The following is an 11,235-nucleotide window of genomic DNA, read 5'->3' as shown; positions in this document are numbered from 1 at the left end:
AGCAGATTGCTGCATTAGTGATGCATCCGTTTTTTTGTACGCTTCGGAATACAACCTTTTTGCGGCATTATGATAAGATGTTATTTCTTGGCACGTGTTTGTTATGGTTTTCTTTCTGTAGTGCGCAGATGCGTGAGCCATTTTAAGCTCGAAATCTTTTCGCAGTAAACCAGTTGTGAGTGCAGCGTTCGTCCGTGTTTTTTGCGTGTTCCTTCTACTTGTGTTCGTGCTTCTTCGCTGCAATATGATTAAAGAAATTGAGATTAACTAGAAGTCAAAATCTATGGTGTCTTCATAGACATGTTCAATATCTTTACTAAAAAAACAAATAATTTCCAAATTTTTTTTTGCAGAACTATCACTGCCATATAGCTCAGCACAGCCAACGGAGGTGCGCACATTTCAAGCGAGGAAAAAAATTGCTACACGGTAAATTGTCCCGCTGTAACAGATTTACATCTATCGTAAATTATCGTGTGGCTTTGCAAACAGTGACCAAGGAAATCGTCAAAGCCTACTAAAGAGTGCAAAAATGTAACAGTCATTATGTGCATACTTACAATATGGAGTTTGAAAAGAGAAACACTTTTTGTTCGAACAGCTCGTTATTGCTTCTGTATTCGGCACTTTTCAATTTGCCACGCCTACATTATCGCTGGCATCAACCTCCATCATAGAAGTACCGTACGGTATATATTATTCGAGAAATAATTGTTGCATTGTGCAGGAGCCGCAGTTCAAAAGAATTCATACTGTTTTTAAATACAATTACATTAAGCCAAATAAATGACGCAAAATCTCACAAAAACAGTGCCATTATGAGCAGAAGGTGGTGCATATCGGTTCTGACATGCAAGCAACATTAGAGACCTGTAAGTATGTAATAACACATGAATAATATTAGAATTTATTTCCACCGCGAACATAAAAGAGCGTGGCTGAAGAGGCAGTATTCAAGAGATCCTGACCAGCAAATAAATATAATGTCCCAGCGCCTGATATCGTATTTACATTAGCTCTTTTCTAACCTATCTGTTTTAGAGTTATATTTCTTTCTAACAAACTGAAGTCAAAACAGAAATGTCAGCACCCTTTTACCTTAGGTGTGAACGTACGTTAAGACTAGTTAGATGTCACAGGACTCGACAGTACAGCAGTCATATCTTTCGGCTCTGGTTCCGACCTGCGACTCGAGGTCACAATAAACGCAAAGGCTTATCTGCGTTCACTGACCTACACTTTGGGCGCTGTAATGGTAAGCTCTGCTTCGAGACCTTTCAGATTGGCCTTTCAACCTTCTTAGATCGGTCTTGGTTTGAGGAACAGCTGAGGAACAAGCTCGACGCGCTTAGCAGAGCAGAGCAAAGGAGTGGTATGCACGTGATAGCCTCTGTAAGACATCAAGGTTTTATGCTCCAACCCCAGGTTCCTCTCACTGAGAACATAATGTCGAACTTGACTACACATTTTAAAGATTGGAGGAAATTCAGCAGAACCCTCACTATAGGTCTGGCCACATGTGTGCAGAACCCTCACTATAGGCCTGGCCACATGTGTGCAGAACCCTCACTATAGGCCTGGCCACATGTGTGCAGAACCCTCACTATAGGTCTGGCCACATGTGTGCAGAACCCTCACTATAGGCCTGGCCACATGTGTGCAGAACCCTCACAATAGGTCTGGCCACATGTGTGCAGAACCCTCACTATAGGCCTGGCCACATGTGTACCACTAGGCTCTGGCCCACCTAGGCCAACTCATTTCTGGTAGCAGGCGAACGCCGAGAATTTTCTTTTACGACGTACTATGAGAGCAGTCGTGCTGAAAGCTCAAGCCATTTGTCCCAAAAATGTCGCTTATGCAAAATTTGTTGTACACCTAAGACACCTGCTTGAAGATCTCAGCACATCTTCGCATACAGTAAATCTCACTGAAAATAGAAGTTCAGCTTGAGCTGTGAAGTTCTGCTTATCTTGAAAAGATGGTTTGCTATAGAAATTGGCCTCAAAATGTGTATTAATGCAAGAGGAAAAACGGGATGGTTTTCTCTCGAAAAGCAGACGTTTTCTGCAGATAGAATATATTAGCCTCTTCTTCATCTAGAGAGAGGTGAAAGAAAAACACTACTGCGACGCAGTATTATACGTCGCCCTTTAGCTGTCGCGTTGGGCTCCGGGTTCAGACTGCAGCTGCAAGACGAGATCTGAAGCGTTCCCATGACATTGATGAGCCATAATCGACATCCATACTGAGTAGTGAGGGGCTGTGTTGGCCAGATCTGTATTAACTAAGTCAACAGAAAAAACAAACTCAGCTGCGGGTGGCTTAGTGGTTCCGGTGCTCGGCTCGTGACCTGAAAACGCGGGTTTGATCCTGGCCACGACGGTGGGATTTCGATGGAGGCGAAATCTTAGTGGCCCTTGTACTGTGCGATGTCTGTGTGCACGTTAAAAAACACCAGGTGATCGAAATTTTCGGAGCCCTTCACTACGGCGTCCCTCATAGCCTGAGTCGCTTTAGGACATTAAACCCCATGAACCTAAACCTAAAAGAAAACAGTCTGCGGGACGATAGAGTTAATACAGACAGCAAATGCGACTATTCCGAAAACAAGTTTGATTCACCATCTATGATTAGTTTGATGTCTTTGCTCTAATGGATGCTTTTCCTATAGGCTAAGGCTTCACACACACGACCAAGTTGACCTTGAGGGTGAAGGTTGGCGGCAGTGCGCCGATGTTGGGGATAGGTGGGTGGCATCCCCATGACTAGGAGTGGGGTGATGAGGGAACTGTTGGGTGGTGTTTTTTTTAGGCCTGCTGGTTTTCCCATTCGATCTCTGCATCAGATTTCGCTGTTGCTTTTTCTATCCATTGCTGCGTGGGCTTCTAGTAGATGTAGAACTTCTGCAGGGCCGGATTAGGTGGTATGGTGATAGGTGACGCTTCTGTATTGTGGAGTTCTTTTGATTGCTGATGGATGGCGTTGGGGACGCTAGAGTGGCTGGGGGCGGAGGATCTGCACTTTAAGGAGAGAAGAGTAAAAAGAGAGTTCACTATACTCTCTTTACTCTCTTTTCACTCCCACATAGGCGTATTCGTGGTTAGAGTGTAGGGTCGCGGTGGGAAGACGGTAGCCCCCCCATTGGGTGTCGGTATGACATGGCAGGTGGGACGTGGTACTTCTGAAGGGTAAAGGTGGAGGCTCTTTGATAAGGCTTAAGACTTTACTTCGACATAAGTGGAATCTCCAGGGGGAGGGGGGTCGAGGGACAACTTCACGCAGATAACCTCTCACTGTACTATTATGCTCCTTGGCCTCCATAGTTTATGGAAAACAAGGACACAATCCATCCATGGAGAAGTAGTTGTGAGATCTCCACGCGAGCATTTCATTGAAGGTGTCATACGTCTGAAGGAAGTGTATCAGGCACTGCCTGATCAGCCAACTTGGTTAAATGTGTTGGATGACTTGGTTGAACTGAAAAAAATTTAACCTGCCGTGTCAGTGAAAGTGTTGCTGACATGTTTTACTTCTTTGTATCCGTTGTGAAAATGCAATAAAGAAAAAAGGGAGGGGGGTCGAGGGTGACGCCAGCATTGCTTTCATAGAATGAAGAAGGTGACTGCGAGATACACGAAATTCTTTGCACTAACAACTTAAGAATGCCTTTTAGTACCTTCTCTATCTTTACGGACGGCTCCAGCATGCTACCAGACGAACTCATTCAGTCGGCTTCAGTTCACGTTCTTTTTAAAGCATGAACTTCATCTGCGACACGTCCCCCGTTTTCGATAAGTACCTTCAGTCAAACGGATTAAGCTAGCCTCTCTGCATGTGCCTCTACCGCGCCAGTAGTTGTCTTCGGAAGGGCGCACATTACTAGGCATCACTTGACTGCCGCTGATGCGTGATCCGAATCTTTCGCTTCGTCGAACCTTCGTGATTATTGTGTTAGTCAGTGTCGCAAGAGGCCTCCAAATGCTCAGAAACGCGTTTCAGGGACTGTACCGGCTACGCTTAGAGTCTACCATGCGGTTTTTGAGCGAAAAAAAAAAGCATTTGATCGAGGAACGGCATACGACCTGGCCTTTTCGCGTAGGGCATAAAGCACGTGCTTTTCTGTGGCGCGAAATGCCGGATGGCATTTGAGGAAAAACATTTCCTGTGACTTCCTAGGTTGCCTTCGCTCGTGTTCAGCTAGTTATAGTTCGAGATTTGATCGCCCCACTATGCCGTGGTTAAACAAATGGTAAGTGTCCCTTTCCCACCGGGTTTCCGCTTTGGCTGGCTTTCCTGAAGAAAGACGGCGTTACTAAAATATACATCAAGGCAGTGCAAGGTTTGGACATTTGTATAACTTTTATCGCTTCTTGTTGTGAGTACACTGCCTATTAGTGTAAAATGATATGCGCATGTAAAGTATAACAGGTTAGTTTTATATCTATGCATCACCCCCCCAAACACACACATGCGCACGCGGAAACGGCCATGACAGCTACACAAATTGAATCACAGCTCGGTTATTTGACTCAGTGAAGTGGAGCCTGTATCACACTCGAGTGTCAACATGCATCGTACAGTCAACCCGTGCGCGAATACCTTCGATACTTGAGAAGTAATCAGCAGTTAGACAGCAGACGAAGGCATCGGGGGTATTTCCCAACATCCTGCTCCTCTTGTACGTGGACATTTATGTGCTGAATACAAAAAAGTATAGGTCTGCAGGATTTGCGTCAAATCCGTGCTTTTCCATTCACATGAGAAGAGGACGACCCTGTGGATTTATTACATTTGTTGCAGATTTCCACACTAGAAGACCTCTCGTGGCGCCTCCATACGGTCGACCAGTACTATTATTTGCGTTGCCTTATTCGTCATGTGGACTGGCGGCATCCACTACTTCCGAGTTATCGTTCTCTACGCGTCCAGATATGTACTAGTTAACCTTCTCTGACTTCATCTAACGTTTTTTTTTTTCTGAGGCATATTTCCTGCAAGCGCTACCCGGAATACACCCTTGAAGTTCACTCTGAACGCGTTGCCTGTCCATAAGGCGACGCACCACCAGCGTGGCCTACAAGCTGTGTTTGGCCTACTGACAACGCGGGTAAAGACAATGGCTTCCACCCCCGGCAGCCTGAGAAGTAAGCATTCCGGATGCGACCCGCAGTTCACCCTTCATGAAACTCAATCACTCCATCCTTCCACGACGAAACGTTGGAGGACATGTAAGTATGGGTGGCGAATTATGACCGCGCAGCCGCCTTCCACCAGCGGAACTATGAGCGGAAGCTGAAGGAATTGTACTCTCTGCTAGAGGACTCGAGCGAGACATGGGTGGAGAATCAGAAGGCTTCCTTGCCCTACTAAAAATTTTTTCGCCGAGAGTTACTAGCGACCTTCTGTACCAGCGTATAAAAGGAAAATACTTAAATCGCCCTTCACTGAAGGTTGCAGCAGTCGAACGAGAAGATCGCTAAGTTCATCAAAGACATGGCGCGACTCTTAACTCGGGTCGACCCTGGTGTAGCACGAGGCCGCGACGGTATGTCAGATACGTGAGGTGTAGAGTTCTAGTTTAAATTATGAACAAACAAAAATTCGCCAAAGTCATACAATAAAAACGAACAAATATAAAAGCATTGACGTTACGGCACCACCACGGGTGCCTTGTTCACAACTGGATGGAAACGAGATGGACTGCTGGTTATGTAGGAAAAACGTTCCGTATCATGCGGATGTATATCTCCGGTAGATTGCCTCGTATCCTGTTAATCACTTGGCTTGTCATTTGGCGAGCAAGTTTGTTTGTTGATATGCTGAATTTCCCTCGTCAGACGGGCTTCCGTCGAACCCTCGACTATATTAGGTACTAGTTGTTCGCCGGACTTGTACGTCACCCTGTAAGAACTGTGGCTGACTTTCTCAGTGAGCGAATGCAAGGCCACGGCCACAGATGTGGAACTTCTCACATATGACGCACCGGCTGTACGGGGCGTTTTTCCTGTTTTGCTGGATGAAAGCCAAAGCGAAATAATTATCAACGTCGCCCCTTGCTCTAAGCAATTTGCAGACGAAGCGTCTTACGAACAGGTGCGTCACGAAGGGGGGAGTTTTTTGCGGGTTGCTACCGCTTTGCATGTGAAATTACATGGATTTATTTGAAATTTTTCAAGACAATACCTCAGTCAGAGGTCAACTGCGGAAATTCTACCTGTAGGAGCACTTCTAAGGATTTAAATAAAAATCCATTCTATGTGTAACCTGCCAGGCAGAGGAATGAACGAGAACGCAAACGCTGGCGCTAGCGCACAGATTTTAGTGCCCCGACGAAAAACAAAAGAAGACACAAAACTAATAAACGGAGCAAGTGGGGAACACTTCAAACGAGGAATACGCAACGTTAATTAAAATGCATGCTCTAGACCGAACGGCCACTCGAAAACCACAAAAAAAAATGCAGGAGACACTTAAGCTCCGCCTTAAGTGTTTGAAGCAACAGCGTTAAAGCGTAAATTCCCGTTCATGCGAAATTGGTCTTCCTTTACTTATCATTAATAGATCGCTGGAAGTCGTCATACTACTCCTGGCGCAGTGGTGCAGCGGTTAAGGGATGCTGCTCTGCCCTGCCATGGCAGGTGCTGCGCGACCCAGGTTGCTCTTGCCGAAGACCTACTCTACTACAGACATGCACAAATGCAAGACCTACTGAACTACAGACCTGCACATATGGCAGAGCCCTATGGAGCAGCGTGCGCCAACTTTCGTTAGCTTTTTGGCCGTTGAGGGCGCTCGATTGACCTGTTCGTCTGCTATAATCATAATCAATGTTTGCGATTTTGTGCAAGATATTTAATACATTTGTTTTGTCTTCCTGTGCTATTTTAGCATCAGCAATGAAAATATCCATAATAACAACTTTTTTCGCATTGAAAGACTATAAAAACGCCTTCGTTTTTGTCCGCTTTCTTTTCGTCAGACCACCGTGCCTAGCATAGATAAATAAATGATAATGATTACGTGGACAAACGACAAAACTGCCTTAATTGAAATAAAATGATGGAGGAGGCCATTTTCTGAACAGGTACAGGGTCCGTCAAAAGTTCCCAGGCCACATGGTCCGCTTTTCATCGGTATATCCTGGCACTTAAGATTCCGATAGAGCTATCGAGGTTCTCAGATGGTAGAACGATCCTTCTTCTATATTCTCTACTGATATTTTGAGCTTCGAGGGTATCTCAACAGCCCGACTATGCTGCTCAAAAGCAAACCCTGTGGCCTTGGAACTTTTGACGGACCCTGTACATGTTTGCGCCACGCCGCCCGTAATGTTTCCATCCTAGCGGCAAAAGGCATGAAATAGAACATGCGCGCTGGAGAAGGGTCATTTGTGCAGGTCTGTAGTTCAGGAGGTCTTGCACAAATGGCCCTGCTCCAGCGCGCATGTTGTAGTTCATGCCTTTTGCCGCTAGGATAGAAGCATTACGGGCTGCGTGCCGCTAATATATACTTGTTGAAAAAATGGCGTCCTCCATCATTTTATTTCAAACAAGGCACTTTTATCGTTTGCCCACGTAATCATTATCATCCATTTATCTATGCTAGGCCGGTGGTGCCGACGAAAAGAAAGCGGACAAAAAAAGACGTTTTTTTATATTTTTACAAAGCGAAAAATGTCATTATTACAGCTATTTTCATTGCTGATGTTAAAATAGCAGAGAAAGACGAAACAAATGTATTGAATAGCGCGCACAAAACGGCAAACGATGGTGATGATCATAGCAGACGAACAGGTCAACCGAGCGTCCTCAACGGCCAAAAAGGTAACTAAAATTGGCCCATGCTGCTCCACAGAACCCCGCCATGAGCTCAGGTCTGTAGTTCAGTAGGTCTTGCTATTCCCGAGCAACCTCTGGCGACAAATTATTCACTTAACTGCCACCTGTCGTGGTGGGCAGCTTGCTCACAGTCCAGTGTTGCAGGGTGTGACGACGCCACAATTCCACGTGACCTATGCGGCCCATCCGGCTTCTAGGCTGCTTCTTTGGGGATCTTTCATCAAATTTTCCTGAGAGCGGTTGCGAGGCTTCAAAGGGTCGCTAACGCTGTCCACACCAACATCGGGCAATCACTGTCCCGTGAAATCCTGTCCCGTGAAAAGAACGCAGTGTCCAATACCCTAAGAATCTAAGTGGGATACATCAGCAATCATGCAACAAATATCGATTTAATCCTTTAATGCGAATCAGGGTGGCTCAGTGGACTAGTGATAGGGAAAAGGAGTAGGGAGAGGAAAGATCCCATGCCGTGTTCAACGCCGGAGGCACGCACAAGATGCATCAATGATAGAAGCGTGTCTTCAGCGTGACTGTAGCACCGGGGCAGGATCCAGACTCGCAAGTAGCGAATATCCGGAGTGCGGTACACAACGCGGATTTGCCGCAGCCTAACATATTTCCACAAAAGGCAATAAGTTGTGAGGCTGGCGCTGGGACGCATGTAGACCAAGTCATCATGTTGTTGTTGTTGTTGTTGCCTTGGTGGCATGACACCTACCCACGACGGTCCCACGACGGGGGATTGGCAGGGGTTCAGTGAGTAGAGCCCAAAGAAGGTAAATTGGTGCTATGCTAATGGATTACCTTTTATTTCCAAACTAATGATTTAACTATGGTGCGTATTCCGAGGAATTAAAGTTGAAATTATAGATTAAAAAGAAAGTATAAGAAAAAATGAATGGGAAAAAGAAACGGGCATAAAGATTAGAGAATCGAATACAAGAAAAATTCTGAATGATTTTGCAATGCGGAAATTTTGGGTACCATTAGCAAGGGAACCTGCCGGTAGCAATTATCTAATTGTGGAGGAAATCCCAAACTCTCTTAAGCTCAAACCAGCTCACACCAGCTTCCTTACTGAACGCGGTGATTTTGTGCAAGCACTTCTTGCCTTACTGTTTCCTTGATGTCGTTAATGCATTTGCTGAGTTCGTGCCTGAGCACTTCTTGGCAGCGGTTTTCTCTGTGAACAACTTGGTCGAGTATCTCGCTGTTGGCGCCACTTTCGACGAGGAGCCGCTCCAGAAGCGCCTTCAATATTCAGGCGTGCCCTCCCAGGGTTTCTCTGAGAGATGTCAGGAGTGCCGTTCCGTCGTTGCAGCTGGTCACATCTTGTCAATACCTATTCTCATAAAGCTTTTCACTTCTTCTTTACATAAATGCAGGTACGGCTTTCGCATGTAAGGACGACAATAAACGTTAACTTTGAACAGCGAGATTTCAATTTACTTCGGCAGATTTCAACAGCCTGTATGAGGGATACTGTTGGAATACTGTCTGGTGTGGGTGGTTGAAAAGCAACAGTGGATACTGCCTTTAGTTTCTGGTGCAAAAGTCGTGTCAGGCTCTCAGTGGTCAGCGGGGCCCACGGTGAAGTCCAGTCTTCGCAGGGCGACAACGCGATTGTATTCGGTAACCGCGTGAACTATGGAAAAGTTCGGCTGCCCTTCGCTTAATCGAACCAGCGGAATTGTTTGATGATTGTGTCAAACGTCCCACCTTCGGTGCGTACATGGGCCTTGGCCGTCTGCTCAAGAAGAGCTACGGCCCAGGAGATCCCTGGTCTAGCGCTCATCCGCCCATTACCTCCTTACCTCTTTCATCGTGACGGCAAGCCCTAGATCTTCTCTTCTGTGTTAATCCCTCCTGTCAGACCCATTGTCACGCTCTGCAGTTCGTCGTCACTGCCATTCTTCTAGTTCACGCGAGCAGGATGATCACTCGGTGGCGCCGGGTAATGTGACGGACTAGAAGGCGACAAAGTGGGCAGTGACACGGCACAGAGAGCACGCGCAAAGCCCGCCGCCATTAAAATCATGCCATCGCCATCTCTCACGTACTCCTATCCTTAACGCCACCGAATTCTCACCAAATTATTCCGAACTGATATGGGTGGCAGCCCATTTGTGGAATCTGGGGAACGAGGCAGCCCACAATAAAGCCCGAGGTTTTGTCGGCCGGGCAGGGGATGAGACTGGCTCCCTCGATTTCACGACGGACTCCATAATCACATATCATGATCGAACCAGTAATTTTAAACTAGTCCAAAGAACTTTCCCCCTTCCGGACAAAAGCCTCACTAAAGAACAAGAGGTTACGTGGTGTCGTCTACTGACGAGATCGATACCAGTCCCATCACTCCTTGGGCACATTTAACCTGATCTATACAACCCGAACTGTAAACACACTGCAGCCAAATAGAAAACTACGATCATCTCATATGGGTTTGCAAAATAGAGCCACCTCCGGGTTATCTAGTTACTGCTCCTTCTCTCGAGCGGTGAGAAACCGTGCTGGGTAGCTTTGATCTCAGAACGCAAGTTCTGGTGGTGGAGTTGGCTGACAAAGTCGTCGACGGCTATGTACTCTCGACCACTTAACGCCACATCTTAGCACCAAGCTCTTTCCGACAAATAAAATGTTTTACAATTAATGCAATCCTGGTTTCAGCGGTTTGCCGTCACGTAATCATATGAAGAACACCTGAGGGAACTAGACGATAAGAGGAGGGCAGCAAAGGTATTAAAATACTTCTACAGAAACAGTGCTGACTCAGAGTGGCGGCAAAACACTATCAAACTAACCAGTAAGTATGCTAGGAACAAGCTGGATAAAATAAAGGGCTCTAAGCGACAGGTAAAAAACGCAGTAAGGTGAAACTTAAGTTAATGTAAAGAAGCAAAGTGTAGAACTATATAGGAACAGGAAAATGCAAATAACCAAGGAATCTTTCTATGACCACTCAAGAGGCAGTGTCCTACTCTGTGAAGCGAGATCCAGGGGTTTCCCGCGAAGTATCCAGGGGTTTGCCAGGAGTGTCTAGAGTATAATTTTAATGCACACAAATTCCAGCTAAACAGTAACCATACACAGCTAACATAAAGCAATACCGGCCGTATCTTCCACATCGTATACTACACTTGGGCTCATTCATAACCGTATGTGACATATGCAATCGAAAAATTTACACCTTGAGCTGCCGCTCGAGATCCATATTTTGCCGAGTGTTGGCATTTTCTTAGGGCATGAGATCAAAAGCATTACATTACCTAAGCCCTGAACATGAGCGCCGTATATCAAAGCACGCCAACGTTGTCTGGATACCGTTGACGCATTCCTAGAAGCGTCCGCTCCCCTGAGCATGGCACGCAGGACTACGGTTCTCTTCGGACAT

The sequence above is a fragment of the Amblyomma mixtum genome, chromosome 9 (assembly GCF_055824585.1).
Source record: "Amblyomma mixtum isolate Tamu chromosome 9, ASM5582458v1, whole genome shotgun sequence".
Classification (NCBI taxonomy): Eukaryota; Metazoa; Arthropoda; class Arachnida; order Ixodida; family Ixodidae; genus Amblyomma; species Amblyomma mixtum.
Note: the sequence above shows the minus strand (reverse complement) of the source record.